This window comes from Cervus canadensis, chromosome 29 (genome assembly GCF_019320065.1).
Source record: "Cervus canadensis isolate Bull #8, Minnesota chromosome 29, ASM1932006v1, whole genome shotgun sequence".
NCBI classification, from domain to species: Eukaryota; Metazoa; Chordata; class Mammalia; order Artiodactyla; family Cervidae; genus Cervus; species Cervus canadensis.
This window is the reverse complement of record NC_057414.1, coordinates 6,129,223-6,147,272: the sequence shown is the minus strand read 5'-3', so window position 1 is coordinate 6,147,272 and position 18,050 is coordinate 6,129,223. Positions and strand designations below refer to the sequence as shown.

Here is an 18,050-nt window from a genome sequence, read left to right as displayed (position 1 = left end):
TAACTGATTGTCACTTTAAAGCCAATGGAATGTTTCTTGAGTGTGGGGAGGAATTTTTTCCCTAAATATCCACCAGAAACTTTGCCATCATCTTTAATCCCTTCCTTGTGGATTTCTGTCATATTTTTCTCCATCCCCCCTGCGACTGTCCTGGTTCAAGTGGAGGCATCTTTGCACCTTGTCTGGACACACGGTTCATGGAATGGGTGTGCTTCGCTTGTGAGAAAATACACATTCATCACTTAGCACAGTGACTGGGAAACAGCATCTAATAAACAACATTACTAGACTTTATTCATTCTCAACCCTCATTTCAGAGGCCGAAGAGTGCATATCCTAGTAGAAGATGCTACATTTGACAGCAATATCCCTTACTGAAGGTTCCGAAGGAGTGGCATGCTAACGCCCCCAGCACGGGCTGCTATAGTGGTAAATGCAAGCAGGCATACATGGGCCTGGGACTTCCCAGGTGGCGCTAGTGGTACAGAACCCACCTGCCAATGCAGGAGACGCAAGAGATGTGGGTTTGACCCCTGGGTCAAGAAGATCCCCTGGGGGAGGGCATGGCAACCCACTCCAGTGTTCTTGCCTGGAGAATTCCCATGGACAGAGGAGCCTGGCAGGCTGCGGTCCATAAGGTCGCAGAGTTGGACACGACTGAAGTGACTTAGCACGCATATACGCATATATAGCCGCATATATAGCCATGGTGAGTGCTCAACAAATAATTACTTTTATACCACAAGCTCTTACTGTTTTTGCCAAACGTTATATTCAAGGTTCCAATGGCAAAAGTGCCTGGTGCAAACTAGGAAACTGCACTCCCCACCCCCCACCCCCACCCCCAGGGAAGAGGAATTGCAAACACTGTCTCAGGCTGGCTCCCGCTGAACCATATGTGGGATGAGCTTCACCGCCCACCCCCCCACCCCTGATGTGTGTCCCTTCAGAACCAGTGTGGCTGTAACCAATCCTGGGAACACAAAATAAGGAGCTCACACTTTACCCAAATCGTGAGCACACTGTTATAACTGCTGGATGGAGTTATTTACAGCAAGCGAAGCCGCTGGGGAGACTGGAGAAGGCTCCAGGGCACCATTTCAGCTGGGATTCTATGGAGAAGGAGATTATCAGGTGGAGAAACAGCAAAACTCCGTTTGGGCGGATGCCCAACAGGGGGCGCAAGGACGCCGCTCCTCTCACCCTTGCTCAGTTCTGTAGGACTGAGGAATTACGGTAACAAGTTTTGTGGGCAGAGTGGAGGTTTTGAGGAGAGAGTGGAACTCAGTGAAATGGCAGGAAAGACAGAGAGCTCGCCTGCCCCGGGTGCCTCTCAGTTACACGTGATAACTTCTGAAGGCTTACTTCTACTGAAGAAATAATTGAGCACGAAATGCACAGTACACATTTTTCTGCAGAAATCACATATAGAGTCAAGAAACCACTCCTTTGTCATTTAATCAACCACTTCAAGTATTTGGAATTTTGCGGCTGACAGGGAAGTCACAAAATCTACCCATCAAAGTCTTAGGCACTTTCATCACTATTAAATGAAAAGGAAACAAAACAAAACAAAACGCTTGTTCCCTGGTTTTCTCAGCCCACAGCTGAATAAAAATAGCACAGTTCAACTCGGATGGGGGCTGGGCAGAGGTGCTGCCCCGGGAACACATGCAGATGGTGCTGGGAGTACGGCTGACTGTCGCAGAGTGGGGCAGGCAAGAAGAACCATAAGGTTTGGATACAACCACAGAAGGCACCTGTAGTATGATGAATGAGGTCTGTAATTACTCATTCGACAACTCCCAAGGGGTCAGAGCGAGAAGTTGGGACCTCCGCAGTGGTTTTTTTTTTCAGTAATTATAGTGGTGAGAGAATTGAGTCTCCACCTATGGTACCCAGCACTACAACCCAAACCTCCATGGAATCTTTACGTTGTGGGTGAAGATTTAAGAGTACTGAGATATTATCAATCATCTTTATGCTGTGATTTTGAACTTTGTTGCTGTAATATATATGAATTCTAAATAAATAAGACATTTAATTTGTAAATTTATTTTACCTATAGATGACAAGAGCTATAAGCGTAAGATATTTGCACTTAATTTTATGCTTACATAGATTTAGGGAACATCATCATGAAGGCTTTAGTCAATACTTCAGGGTTGGGCAGGACAAGAGGGATTATTTTATTTAAAAAAGGCACCTAAGGGTAGGTTTCACCTCATAGGATTTTGGGGAAGTTTTAATGAGAAAAATTCTTATAATCTATTTTGCAAAATTTCTTGGCTTATAAATAACCTTCAGCAAATGCTCGTCATACAGTTACCACATTTCAGAAATACTGATCAAGTCAAATCCTTTATTTACCAAATGTGAACTTTGCCTGTTACTGAGAAGGTGGAAAACACTGAAATTCAGCCTGCTCTTGAGGATCAGCTGGGGGGAAAACTCCCTACCTTTCACAGAGCAATGTCGCATTGAGTAGCAATCATAAAGTCATGTACTCATTTTCTGACTGTAATCTGGGCTTGTGTCCCAGCATGCCACCTCCACAACGGCCTGTGGGCATGGGAGGTGTTCACAGAACACTGTCTCCACAAACGAGGAGTGACAGGCGCTATCATTCACATCGGACACGTGCTCCACATTCATCAAGGTGTTAATTCTTCGTGACAGGTGAGTACAAGACAATTACAGAGAGAAATGGTGGCTTCTCGGGGCCTTCCAAGAACAACCATTCACATCAAAAATGCCCGAACACTAGTTTCAACAAGTGGTAACAAAATCTTTACAAATATTCATGAAGTTGTCAAAACATGAAAGGCAAACAGCACTCTGCAAGCTTTTTGCTTCTTTTCAAGTGAGGTAGGCTCTAACTCAGACTGACAAGTGCTTGCAATAAATATGAGAAAGCTCTCACCTGGTAGCTGGGTCAGCCAAATTGCCCAGAACTCTGTAAATGAATGGTAACTGTTTGCTTTATGTCTTATCACTACTAGCAAATAGAGGGTGCTTCCCTGAGCTTCCCCATGGGTACCTATGTATACCAAACACCTTCGCTTCATGGAAAGAGGAACTTTTCTCCCTTTACTCTTTTTTTGGTCAGTTAATATTTAATTTTAATAATACTTGTTATTCTTGAATAGTTAGCAGTGCACAAAGTGAATGTCTACACACAGTGTGAACACATGCTTTACTCTTAATGGACCCCAAGTGCACAGAATTTGATAGATCATAATCCTCGGCCATGATATGCTTTTCATTGTTTCATACCGTCATGGTAAGTGGGAGATTCATGGCGCTTATTACATTATGATAGATAATAAGTGGGCTACACATAGATTTTTTTTTTGAAAACTATAATTTTGATTTGAATTAATAGCCTCCATACTCCGTCTCTTTTGGTTTATCTGACATCTTAATGAAGCAAGTTTATTAGATCCCCTCTGACTAAGCCCATTTTACAGAGAACTATATATTTTCAAGGAAACCCCAGTCCTTCCCAGACCATTTGATGTTTGCCAAGAGCAAACAAAGGCTCATGCATCTTTGTTTCCTCCAAACTCTAGCACAGTGCTGAATATGAAAGACACCTTGTAAACCTTTTCTAAATAACTGAAATGATCTTCATGTGCCTCCAAAGGATAGCACTTGGCTGTGTGACTATGGACAGGGCACTTAATCCTGTCTCCTTATCTATGACATGAAAAACATATCAAAGATTCTGCAAATATGAACATTTACTACTAGTATCCATGAAGAGGGCTTACCTGGTGGCTCAGACGGTAAAGAATCCGCTTGTAATACTGGAGATCTGGGTTTGATCCCCGGATTGGGAAGATCTCCTGGAGAAGGGAATGGCAACCCACTCCAGTATTCTTGCCTGAGAAATCCCATGGAGGAACCTGGCAGGCTACAGTCCATGGGGTCGCAAAGAGTTAGACATGACTGAGTGACTAACACTTTCACTTTCATCCATAAATAATTTATTAAAAAAAAAAACACTCAAATGCATTTATTATTTGGGCAAAAGGGATGACAAAACATTTATATAACATGATTCAGTGTAAAAAATATCAATTTAGTTTTCTTCTCTTTCATTTATCCTCTGTTGCTACAGCTGTTAATTATGATTTATTTTCAGGACTATATACGGATATTAATTTGTACATATGGAAAGTAGAACTTTCATAGTAGAATTAAGTGAAGAAAGAGTTTTTTTTGTACTGTTTTTATTTATTTTCTTACCTTGAGAAGGCAATATTTTTATAAGAGAAAATAATAAAGTCATCATCATAACAAATGCCTCCAGGATAAAAGTCTAGACCTAAGGAATATATTTGTTAATTATTTGTGTGAAGGTGCATGTGTATGCTCAGTCATGTCTGACTCTTTGTGACCCCATGGACTGTAGCATACCAGGCTCCTCTGTTCATGGGATTTTCCAAGAAAGTATATTGGAGTGGGTTGCCATTTCCTCCTCCACAGGATCTTCTCAAACCAGAGATCGATTCTTTGTCTCCTGCATTGGCAGGCGTTTTCCTTATCACTGCACCACCCGGGAAGACCTGTAATTATTTGGTACATGGAAAAAAATGCTTCATGAAGGATTTCTTAATCCCAGAGGAGCAGATTTATTACAACACCTTTCTGCCTTTATCCTGGCAATCAGTTCTAAAATTGGTTTCATTTTTTTTTTTCAAAAAAAGTTTTAGTGACAGTTTTATTGAATCTACCCTGGGTTGGTTTTCAGTTCAATTCAGTGGTTATTTCGGTATCATGCATAAACTGCTGATTTCTAACGGCCACAGTAGCAGTTGCTTAGTGCCAGAGATTTGTGTTAGAAGGAAGGCAACCATCTTGAGGTAGAGTGTTAGATATTGGCTTGAAGCTGGGCCTAAAAGCATATACACGATTTAAATTTCTAGCCTGCATTCTCCCACGTTCATGCTCCCTCCGACTGTCATCCTCGTGGGCACAGTTACTTTGCGTGATTTGCCTTTACCCTTTTCTCTACCAATCAGTAACTCATTTGGGATCCTCCACATGTTCACAGATGACATTTTCAACTTTCTCTGCTAACCACTGTTGCCACCTGTGACCTTCTCTCAGTGTGAGGCCTCTGTGACCTGAGTCCTTCCAGCAACCTCCCCCAAGGTGCCCCGTGATTCTACTCTCTCCTCCCAGGTACCCGCCACTCAGCAATGAGTCAATATCTTTATTCACAAACAAATCCTGTCACTATTCTGTCCAAATAGCCTTAAAGGGTGTCCCAGAGCCTGAAGAACAGCCTCCTTGAAATTTTTAAAGGAATACCCTCTAATCTGGGGCTCCAACTACATTTCCAATCTTACACCCCCACTGCTCCCCTGTCTGTAGTCTATGATCCAATCAAATATAGAGTACTTGTTGGTTGTCACATATCCTTCACTATTTTACTTTTGCTTCTACTATTTTGTAGAAATAGTTTCGTAAAAACTGCACTTATTCTGAAAGTGAAAGTCGCTGAGTCATGTCCAACTCTTTGCGACCCCATGGACATCTCCAGGCCAGAATACTGGAGTGGGTAGTCTTTCCCTTCTCCAAGCGGTCTTCCCAAACCAGGGATAGAATCCAGGTCTCCTGCATTGCAGGTGGATTCTTTACCAACTGAGCTATGAGGAAAGCCTGCACTTATTCTACAGTTGCTGAAATCTTACTCAATGCTCACAAACTCAGCTAAAATGCTACCTTTTCTTGGAACCATTCTTAATTGCTTATACTCAGATTGGTCTTCTTTTGAATCTCCACTAAGGCTCTTTCCATCTCTTACTAAACTTTTTCACCTTATACTATATTGTCGTGTGTGCGCGTGTGTCTGTGTTCTAGAAAGTAAGTTCTGGGATGGAAGAGGCGGGGTCCTACTTTACCCATGTCCCCAGGTCAGTGGCCAAAGCGGTTTCCTGTACATAAGGGATACTTAAAACCTATTTATTGAAATGAAGGAAATAACACTCAGATTAAGACACCCTTTCTTTAAAAGCAAAAGCAAGTTCTTCAGTTCTCCACGTACGAACTGCAATAAAAACATGTAGGCTGTATCTTCTAATTCATATACCATCTCTTCCAATATATCACCCTCTTCTCACTATTCAATACTTATTGGTTAAGTGTCATGAACTATTTAAGCCTTAAATAAATCGTATTCCCTGCCTTCAATGAACCTGCAATCTACTTTCTAGATTTTGTTATAGCTAAAGAATCAAGAGTCTCAGAAGGAGAAGCTACTGGGTCCAGATCACATAGCTAAGAACAAAATCCAAGACAGCCTAAGTTCAGAGACTACTTTTTAAATAAAAGGGCAAAGTAATTAGGTATTTTTAAATGAATATTAGGAACATACTGGAAACTGCTGTTGAAACTTTTCAGACATTACGTGATCTGCCATTAAGAAAAAGATTTTCTACCCACATATGAACACAGTATACAGTTGAAAAGAGACAAGATATACTATTTTTGCTTGCTGAGATTCTGGCTGTAATTACTATAGTGAGGAAGTCAGATGACTGGACAGTAGTTTCTTGCCTTCATCTTGCATCTTTATCTTTCATTATTGATGTTTTAGTTTTTGGAGAGCTAAAAGGTTTTACATGGTAAAACATATAAGCTCTAAGATGTGACTCTGGGTTTTTACCTTAAAGAGTCAGGTTAAAGGAAACCCTGCTGTGAATTAGAATTGATTCATGAATATCGCCCCCTAAGTAGAAATGGTTTCGAGCCAAATTTTCAGAATTAATAGCAGGAAGAAAATTGAACAAAAGCTCTGTTCTCATCTGATGAAACTATACTCGTTATTTATATAACCACAAATTATACATCTTTTATTTGTATTTCTTTAGCCTTAGCATCACTAATTAAATAGATAGAATTAGCTATGCTAATAACATCTAGAATTAGTTCATACATAAAAATGCTTTGGAGCTTCCCTGGTAGCTCAGCTAGTAAACAATCCGCCTGCAATGCAGGAGACCCCAGTTCGATTCTTGGGGTGGGAAGATCTGCTGGAGAAGGGATAGGCTACCCATTCCAGTATTCTTGGGCTTCCCTGGTGGCTCAGCCGGTAAAGAATCCTCCTGCAATGCGGGAGACCTGGGTTCGGTCGCTGGGATGGGAAGATCCCCTTGAGAAGGGAACGTCTTTACCCACTCCAGTATTCTGGCCTGGGGAATTCCATGGATTGTATGTATAGTCCATGGAGTTGCAAAGAGCCAGACATGACTGAGTGACTTTTACTTTCGCTAAAATGCCTTGAGGAATCAATTATTCTATTCTGCTCATGTAATACATCATCACACAAGGCCCAACGCTGTCATTTACTAGCTCTGTGAGCTTGGGTAAGTTGTTTACCCTTTCTAAACTTCAGTTATCTCATCTGTAAGATGGGCATATTAAGAATTTTTCTACAGAGCAAATGAGCAACGCCTATAAAAAGAAACTGTAGAAGAACATAAGGCAGTCTATGGGTGTTCAGAGTAATTGGTGTACTGAATAGAATGTGGCAGTTCTCCAATGCAACAAGCACTGATCGAGTCTGTTCTAAAATTTTCCACAGGTAATTATACAATATGGTAGAGAACTCAGAAACAATCTTGATTTTCAGCCAACAGCAGGGACAGGAGTGGAGGACAGTCTGCTGCCAGCTCCACCTTCCTGCCCAATATAAAGTCAGCAAGCACACAGTCAAAAACACCCCTGTGCCAACAGGTGTTGGGCAAGGTTGTGCCAACTCTCCCTTCCTTTCTGTACCCTGCACGGTGTGTGTGTGTATGGGTGGGAGAGAGACTGACTAATATTTCTAGGTATTTAACATATTATTTCTTTTAATATGATTTCCATTTTCATATATCTGGTGATTGAAGCTTAGATATATTATGATAACTCTGATAGAAATTGACTATTCTGTGTGATATCAAACCATTTCCCTACACCTGTGTATCTCAAATTTTAGCAAGTCTATGGAATTTTCCCGGGAGCGTGGTAAAAAGCAACTTTCCTGAATCTCCATCCCTAGAGATTCTTTTTTATTTTTTACATTATGAAAGTATGATAACACATTTACACAAGACTTGGAAAATACAGAATAAAGTTACATATGGTTCCACTCTATTACAATTATTTTTTAAGTAGACAAACTAAGATTTTTAGTTGGAGTTTCAATATCAAACTCTCAAAAATTAACAGAATGAATATACAGAAAAGTAGAAGGGTATAGTAGATGTGAAAAGCACCATGAACCAATTCAACATAATTAAGATTTATACAATTTTCACACAACAGTAGGATACAAATTCTATTCACGTTCCCATAGACTATAAACTTCTATCCCCAGAGATTCTGAGTCCACAGGGCTGGGTTTGAGGTTTGGGGTCCATTTGTAAGTCTCAGCTGATGCTGATGTAGGTGCCCTAGGCTACGTTCCCCCCGCCCCGCCCCCCAACCCCCAGCTAAATATTTTCCGGTCTCTTCTTTCCTTTCTGTTGCTACTCTGTGGTTCTAGGTCAGGCTGTCTCCATCTCACCCGCATTATTAAAATGGACTCCAGCTGTCTAGGGTTGCCTCCTTTTGGAAATTTATTCCAAAATAAATTGAGTGACCTGCTAAAGTTCTAATCTAATCTTGCTAAAATCCTCCAAAGCCTCTCCACTGCCCTCTGGGTTAGATCTGGGTCCCGACTTCCTCTTGGCCTTCCTGGCTGACACCTGTAATATTTGTACTTAAGCTCCCGTACTTAAGTCACACAAAGCTTTTTTGGCTTCCCTGCACACAATGAATGGGCTGCTTCCTGTCTTTAGATGCTCTCCCCTTAGCCTCCACAAGTCTTTCTGTCCTTTTACACTAGATCCTATTGATCCTCCAAGGCTCAGTTGGGGCATTATCTCCACTGAGAACTTGCCTGCAAACCCAAGAGAGGCTTAAGTATTCCAGGTCTGAGTTCAAATAGTAGCTTGACCTCACTTCCCATTCAGCGCTTAGAAGATTCTATTTGTCATGTGCTGACATGTTTATCTCTGCAGAATACAGGGCTTCTCAGGTGGCTCAGTGGTATTCACGCCAATGCAGGAACCACAGGAGATGTGGGTTCGATCCCTGTGTGGGGAAGATCACCTGGAGGAAGGCATGGCAACCCACTCCAGTATTCTTGCCTGGAAAATTCCATGGACAGAGGAGCCTGGTGGGCTACAATCCATGGGGTCGCAGAGTTGGACACAACTGAGGCGACTGAGCACCTGCAGAATATTTTACGATTCCTACAGGCTAAAACCTTGTCCTATTCATGGTGTACTTTCATTGCCTAAATCGGTACATGTCACCCAGGATAGCCTCAACAAATGTCTGTTAAACTGAAACCTAAAACACTGAAAACTGAAATCATTAGAGAGGAGGAAGTGTTATGAGCAAGTGAATTTATTATATTTCAGTTTACCATATTCCTTCCAACATTCCTGAAGTGAAAGTGTTAGCCTAATATAATCAGGCAGGGAAAATAACATTGGATTTCAAAGTATTTTGAAAAATTTACAACTTTTGTACCTTTTTCCTCTTGGGGATGAGGTTGATCAAACACATTCAAGAGTCAACATATTCAAAACCAAAAAAAAAAAGTGTTCTAAAAATATAATTAAGGTAAAAGAACTGAACAAACTAAAGCATATTGTAAAAATAAGTATGTGTACATGTGTAGTGGACAGATTTTATCAGTTGTAAATTATACTAAATTTGGCAACATAAGGTTGTAGATTAACTGATTGTTTGAACAATGGTAGTTTTTGGAGCTAGGAGAGAGGTGACCCAAGAAATACGCATATAGGGAACATGATTTATTCTCCAGCCCATTCCACACAATAGTAGTTTCCTCATTAATAACTTGACAAATAAATACCCTATGGGGAATGAGTAAAAGCATGTGTATTTATTCACTAAAAAAATGTTCGTTGAGTTCAACTGACTTTCAAGGTTACATATATCAGAGAATGAAACTCAACTGTAGGCCCCTCTGAGAATAACCTGCAGAAAAGCCACTTGTATGTCTTTAATCATGGCTCTCAGTGGACATAGGAGCTCAAGGTTTGGACAAATGTGATGATCACATTCAAAGGAAAACGTAGGGAGTTAGCATCTCTTCCCAGGCTGGGCTGGTGACATTGAAGAATTTCCTGGACACAATCCTGTTTTGGTTCTTTACACAAAAATGTTAGCCTGGTTAAAACCACCCTGCATGCAGTATAGGGAAAGAATCAGAGGAGAAAGACCAGCGCCAGGAAGTCCAACCGGGAAACTGATAGAGGGCCTGGAGGAGGGGAGTGATAATCGACAACTCAAGGGGCAGCCTTTGTTGAGTTTATGAACTTTGAGGGGAAATGTTGCCTTCCCAAGGCAAGTATGAGGCGGTATGCTTCTCCTTTCACCCCACCTCTCTGAATCTCTAGGTCACTCTGGACATCTGAGCTCCTTCCTGGGCTCTGGCCATCCAAAAGCTAGCTCTATTAAGGAGTTTCCCCATTCTTCAAGGGCATAAATGATTTTTCCCTTGAAACTCAAAATATCACTTTGAAGCTGCTACAAAAGCAACCCTCATAACTCATTCTGGTGAAACAAACATAATTCCTATATTTCTGACAAAACACTGTCAAGTCACTTTTCTGATACACGGTTTGAAGGCAGGCTCTGCTACTAACTCTGTGTGTTCCAGAAAAATGATTCTTAGTTTCTTCATCTGTAAATGACATAATAGGACCCAATGACTGTATGGAAATTTCCAAGAGGGTATGAAACAGAACTGAGACTTCTTAATGCCAGCTCCAGTTTGATTCAGGGAGATTGCCATGATCCTGTCATCAATAGCTCCATCTTTGCCCCCACCCCTCTCTCCCAAATATTTCAAACTATGGTTCTGGAGAAGACTCTTAAGAGTCCCTTGGACTGCAAGGAGGTCAAACCAGTCAATCCTAAAGGAAATCAACCCTAAATATTCATTGGAAGAACTCACTGGAAAAGACTCTGATGCTGGGAAAGATGGAGGGCAGGGGGAGGAGGGGCGACAGAGGATGAGATGGTTGGACGGCATCATAGACACAAGGGCCATGAGCTTGAGCAGACTATGGGACACAGTGATGAACAGGGGAGCCTGGTGTGCTGCAGTCCATGGGGTCACAGACAGTCAACACGACTCAGAGACTGAACAACAACAACAACTCATCTCTCCCAGTCAACATCTCCTCTGAAAAGGAGCTCAAGGCTTCAGAAAAGGAAACAGAACATTAGGTCAGATGTCCAAGGATGATGGTCCTCTTTGCTCTCTTCAGCCACACTCTTCTCCTTTCCTTTCTTCACTGTTCTAAATTCAGATTTTCAAAATCTTACACCCAGAATACTGCTTTAGTTATCTCAATATCTCCCACTGCTAGTCTCTCTCCCCTCCAATCTATCTTTCCCATGGTTGCCAGACTGATCTCTTGGAAACCTACTTTTGATCATTCACTTACCATTCCTCTAAAAAGGGTGTAAGAAGAAGCCAGTATGTGTCTGGTAGATACTGTGCTAGGGGCCCAAAGATGAGTAAGTTTGGAGGTCTGCCTGAGAGTGATGTTCAGGCAGCAATTCAGGTACATTAAGGGTGGAAAATCAGAGAAAAATCACTAGGTTGGGTGTAGTCACAACAGTTAAAATTCTTCACTGTCTACGGGATAAAGTACAAGTTTCCTGGAAAATATAAGGCACTAGAACCGACTTGAGTCACTTTGCAGTTCGGAGGCCTTTCATTCTTCACTAACTGCTTCTTGCAATGGAAGCAAACCATGTTCTATTTCTTATGTGCCCTGTATCCTATTCCTATGCCACTGCCCATCCCTTGAAAATTTTGCTAATCCTTCAAGGCTCCCCAATTCAAATTCCTCCAGCTCCCAAGACAGAATCAAGTTTAGAGGAACCTGAACTTCAGAGGAAGTTTCCCATCCCTCCTGTTTGGCATGAATTACTTCCTCCCTGGGGGGACCCATTCTCTCCCTCAGTAGCCCTGCTCCTTCAGGGCAGTGACCATGACTGACTCATCTTGGTCCACGCCACCCAGAAAGCTGCCTTGTATAGGCAACAACACCTTTGTTGCCAGGCTCCTCTGTCCATGGGATTTCCCAGGCAAGAATACTGCGGTGGTTTGCCATTTCCTTCTCCAGGGGATCTTCCCAATCCAGGGAACAAACTCATGTCTCCTATATTGGCAGGCAGATTCTTTATCACTGAGCCACCTAGGAAGCCCATAGAGACACCTAATAAAGGTTTATTAAGTAACTGAATAAACATGTTTTCTTAGAGTTCATTTTACTCTGATAGACCACAACAGAGAAAAGTGTGCAGACTCCAAACTTTCTTCAGAAAAGTTCTCAAACAGAAAGATGCATATCATCAAGAAATCATCATCCACCTTTCAGAATTTAAGTTTTTGTCCAAATTAATTTCTGACAAAGCCAAACCCAATTCAATTTATTTCTTCATTTTGCTTAAAATGCACAAGTGTGACATGGTTTTAATAAGGGAGAGAGTTATGTTATAGTAAATGGATTAAGGGTTTTGGAATCAATTAGACATGGGTTCAGATTTCTTCACCTTGCCAAGCCTCAGTTTCTTCAAATCTATAAAGGGAATAAATGATGTCCATTCAAGTTTTGCTGTGGTGATTAAGAGATATAGATGTAAGTTGTCTAGGTTTTTACAATGGATACTTCTACTATTGACAGTTTGAATAACATCTCTAACCTGTTTCATACCAGCCAGTGGATAAAGGACTAGTCATTTATTTATAGCTTATCTTATTTTAGAAAGTATTTACAATGCAAAGGGGACCCTTATAATTGCACATTGCTGATATTTAGTGAGAATGTTAATAATAATTGTTTTATATTCTTCCTGACATATATTTCCCTTCCTTAAATTATTGAGACTTTAAAATAAAAATTAAACAAAACAGCATAAATCACTAAATACTACTGATTTTTCAATGGAAAAAGAGCTTGATTCTGAAGCCTATTCTTAAATGTCTCAATAAATAATAGAATGGCTGATTAGAAAATTGATAAAAAGTTAGAACAATGAAAGAAATTAAGGTGGTGATTAAGTTTTCACCAGAGGCTAGTCTGAACAGAGATGCATTAGAAATTTAACTGACATTCTCAGGAAAGCTTGGGTGCACTGAGATCTGGGGAACTTAGGTGGTTCTCGAGCAGATCTACCCAACCTGATGGCCACATTGAGCCTGGTCATGAGTAGGCTGGCATTATCTCGATTACTGTCACAATAGTCCTCTTGTCTTTCCATGTGTGGACACAGACTTCATCAAGATACATGGCATTTCATTTGTAGCAAATGGGCATTTATGAATGGAGAGCCTCAGATTTCCTCATGGATACTATCCAAAGCTTCAAAGCTCATAGCTAGACTTTCCACACAAACTTCCCAACCTTCCAGATCTTCCTGGTCAGCCCCATTAGCAAAAACTCCTACCACACCGTCCTGACCATCCACCTGGTGTCTCTGATCTGCATGGCCTTACTCCAAAATGCCTACACTTTTCACCTTCATGTTCGTGCTGTTTCTTATGTGTGGCAAACTCTTACCCAAACTTCAAGATCTCACTCAAATAGCACCTTCTCTTTGAAGCCTTCTCCCTTATCCAAGTCATAATTAGTAGCTCTCTCCTTCTGACTTCCAAGAAAAGAAGGGATAGTATGAAGAAATGAGAAAGGCAAATGTTCTACTGTCAAAATAAACTGAATTTAAACCTGACTTTTGTACTTACTAGCTGTGTGATCTTGGGTAAATTAGTTAATCTTCTTGAGGCACAATCTCCTGGTATTTAAAATAGAGATTAATTCCCTAAATTTGGGCTTCCCAGGGGGCAATAGTGGTAAAGAATCTGCCTGCTAATGCAGGAGATTCAAGGGACAGGAGTTCGATCCCCTCCAGGGAAGATCCCCTGGGGGAGGAAGTGGCAACCCACTCCAGTATTCTTGCCTGGAAAATTCCACGGACAGAGGAGCCTGGCGGGCTACAGTCCATGGGGCTGCAAAGAGTCGGATACAACTAAGTGACTGAGCGCGTGTGCGCACACACACACACACACACACACACACACAGGGATCAGCAGTGATATTGAGTTGCCATTGTTTGCTTGTTTATATATTTTTCTGTGAGCTCTGAAGTAGGAAAGACTTTGCCTTTTTAATCATCCAGCTGCCCCATGAGGCACCTAGCCTATAACCTAATGTTTTCTAGCACTCAATTTTCAAACATTAATGAACGTTTAATTATTCACTCATAATTCCTATATTCGTAATTCCTCAATTCATAATTGAGGAAAAGTAACTCAAGCACTCTAAGTTCTTCTTCTGTGAAGTGCTCTCTAGTCATTCCCACATCCATGAAGTCGAATCCCCATAGCTCTTGTACGCACTACTAATAAGGCTCTTGTCACAGCCCATTCTACACATACTAATTGATTCTAAGATCCTCCAGGGCAGTGGCCACAGCTTTCACTGTTAAAAAACTTAAAAAAAAAATGCTTTGGCCACACCGTATGGGATGTGGGATCTTAGTTAGCCCACTAGGGATCAAACATGTGCCCCCTTGCATTGGAAGCGTGGAGTCCCAGCCACTGGCCTGCCAGAGAAGTCCCTGTGGCTTTCACTCTGAATCCCCAACAACTCCCAATGTTCTGTCGATACCAACTAATGATAACGTTACTTAAATATCCCATCCTCTTCCTCATTTCAAGTAGTTTTCCTTTTCAGTTTATGCTGCATTTACCCCTGGGTCCCAGAGACTGAGACCTCTGTAACAATGACTAATTTCTGTAGTTTTTGTCCAAGGCTCATAGCGAGTGGCATCTCCTGACTTAACTCTCCATTGGAGAGTGGGTCTGTCCTTCCTTCAGTCTTAATTGTCCTGTCTTTCTCTTAATTGTCCTTTACGTTCTACTTCAGGATGAGAATCTTCTCATTGATATACTATTTTCATGGAGAATTGGAAAACTGTGGTTTATTGTTTCTTAATTTATAGGCTCATGGAGAATTACTGCTGGAAGGCACCTTAAAAATCACTGAATCCAGGGATCTCAAGCAGAGAACAATTCCCAATGGTGTGTTAGGCATGACATCAATCATGACAAACTCCCCTTTTTTTTCCTGCTGAGGTCATATATGGCTTCACAATAATTTTCAACACATTTTCTAGTTAGAGACTTCAATTCATCAGTGTACATAGGGTGAAAATTCTTTGACATCTCTGATATAGTTCAAAGCTGCTACTTTGCTAATGAGGTCCAAAGAGCAGTGACGACTCAGTAATAAACAGACACCAGAACTCAGGTACCTGATTCTCATGACTTTCAGTTCAGGGTTTCCCTTTCCATGTGATCACTGCCTCTCCTTCAAAAGCCACTCAAGTCCTAGGATTTATATTCTATTCATTGACTCGTACCTAATTGTATTCAACAGCATGATTAAAAAAACACAACACACAAGTTTTGTCCTTCTTAAAAAGGCATCTGGGCTCTCACTGATGTTATAAGCTCTTGAGGGGAAGGCCCTGTGTTACCTTTGTATCTTTCACAAGTTCTAATCCTGTGTCTGGCACATGGTAGTTATTCAATGAAAAATTCTTTGATATATACCCAACTATATATAGGAAACAAACAGGAAATCTATCCTAAAATTCTCACCAAGAATCACTGAAAAATCTTCCGCCTTTGTATGGAGACAGTATTTGTTTGAAAGGTTTCCATGCATGATGACATATTCCCTCACTATTATTTAGAGTGACATCATGTTTAAATAAATTCCCATTCACCAGAATGTATTAGGGGAATGAAAATCATTATGTCAATGACTGGGCTGCTCAGTAAAACTTCTGCTTAAAAATACAAAGGGCAGTGTTGTGGTTTAGGGCTCAAAAGTCCTGAGAAATGACAGCTTTTCTTTTTGCTTTCATGGTGACAACTATTGACCTAAACTTGTGGTTCTGTGTAATGCTCACAAGTCAAAAATGTTAGGACAGAAAAGGAAAGGAAAGGATATGAAGAGAAAGAGAATAGGAAAGCAGAAGGTGATGAAAGGTATTTTACAATACAGCAATACGATTCTTGTATTATCACTTAAAAATAGATTTAAAAAAAACTTTACAACTCACAACTTACATCATACAACAGGAAAGATTAAATGCGTTCCCCTTAAGGTCAGGAATAGAACAGTTTGCTACTTTCATACAAACTATACAGGAAGTTCTAGCCAAGGCAATCAGTTATGATAAAGAAATAAAAAGTCACCTAGATTGAAAAGGAAGAAGTAAAACTTTCTTTCTACATATAATATGGCCTTGTAGATAGAAAATTCTGAGGAATCAACCAAAAAGCTATTACAATTAATAAATGGATTCAGCAAGGTATAAGGCTGATATACACAATAGTTACATTTCTATATACTTGCAATGAACTATCAAAAAAGAAAACTAAGAAAACAATTCATGTGCAAAAGAATGAAATCACAATCCTACTTCATATCATACACAATAACGGATGCAAAATGGATCGACCACCTAAATGTAACAGCTAAAAGTATAAAACTCAGAAGAAAATATGGACATCTTCATGGTCTTAGTGTTTTAGATACAATACCAAAGAAAGTAGCAAAAGATAAAATAAGTAAATTGAACTCTATCAAAATCAAAAATTTTTGTGTACCAAAAGACATTCTGAAGAGAGACAACTCATAGAATGGGAGAAAATATTTGGAAAGTGTATATTTAATAAGAGATTAATATCTGGAATATACAAAGAACTTCTACAGCTCAGCAACAACAAAGGAATGCCATTTTAAAAATGGGCAAGGGACCCGAAAAGACACTTCTCCAAAGAAGATATATAACTGGTCAATAAACACATGAAAAGATGTTTAATACCAATGGTCATTAGGGAAATAAAAATCACAACCACAATGAGATACCACTTCAGACCAAACAGGAGGACTATAAGCAGAAAGACATATAATAACAAGTGCTGGCAAGGATGAAGAGAAACTGGAACCCTCATACAGCGATAGTGAGAATGTGGAATGTTAGAGCCACCTTGCAAACAGCCTGCAGTTCCCCAAAACGTTAAATACGGAGTTATCACGTGATCCAGGGATTCCACTCCTAAGTACACGCCCAATGGAAGTAAGAGTATATGTCTGTATAAAAACTGTACACAAATGTTGATAGCAGCATTATTCATAATTGCCCCAAAGTGGAAACAATACAAATTTCCACCAACTGACGCATGGATACATTTAGATGAGTATATCCATACAATGGAGTATTGGGCAATGAAAAGAAAAGAAGTGCTTACATATGCTACAACACAGAGACACTTTGAGAACGTTATGTAAAGTGAAAGAAGTAGTCACAAAAGACCACATAGTATATAATGCCATTTGTATGAACAGTACAGAATAGGCAAACCTACAGAGACAAAGTAGGTTAATAGCTCCCTAGGGCTAGGTCAGAGGGCTGGGGAGAGGGAAGTGACTGCTACAGGATTTCTTTATGGGGTGATGAAATATTCTAAAGTTGACTGTGGTGATGGTTGCATAACCCTAAATTTCATTTGTTAAGTTTCTTCTTTTCTATGTCTGTCACAACAATCCACGTATTCACTTAGATGATCCATCTGTATATTTCCATGACCACTGTCCTGACTTTATAATGTGTAAAGGATTAGATATATCTTATGACGAGCAGGCATCTTTTATAGAATCTAGCCTTTGAGAGTATTTATTTTAAAAGAAAAAAATTAGAGGAATAAAAATACCAAAACTATCCTTTTTCTTCTTCACTATAGTCATTATATCATCTTCATAACACATCATTTCTGCTGATCACTAGCAGCTTTACCCCCAATATTTAGTATATTTATTATAGATCTATTTCATCAGAAATCACATCATGGCTTTTAGCAATACATTTTTACCAGTGATCTACTGTCT

At 40.3% G+C, this 18,050-nt stretch overlaps 1 protein-coding gene across 36 annotated transcripts in view; it reads right to left on the bottom strand.

Moving 5' to 3' along the window:
• Positions 1 to 18,050, bottom strand: part of DLG2 (discs large MAGUK scaffold protein 2) — a 2,236,304-nt gene that overhangs the window by 51,307 nt on the left and 2,166,947 nt on the right. The gene's annotated exons all lie outside the window — the stretch shown is intronic.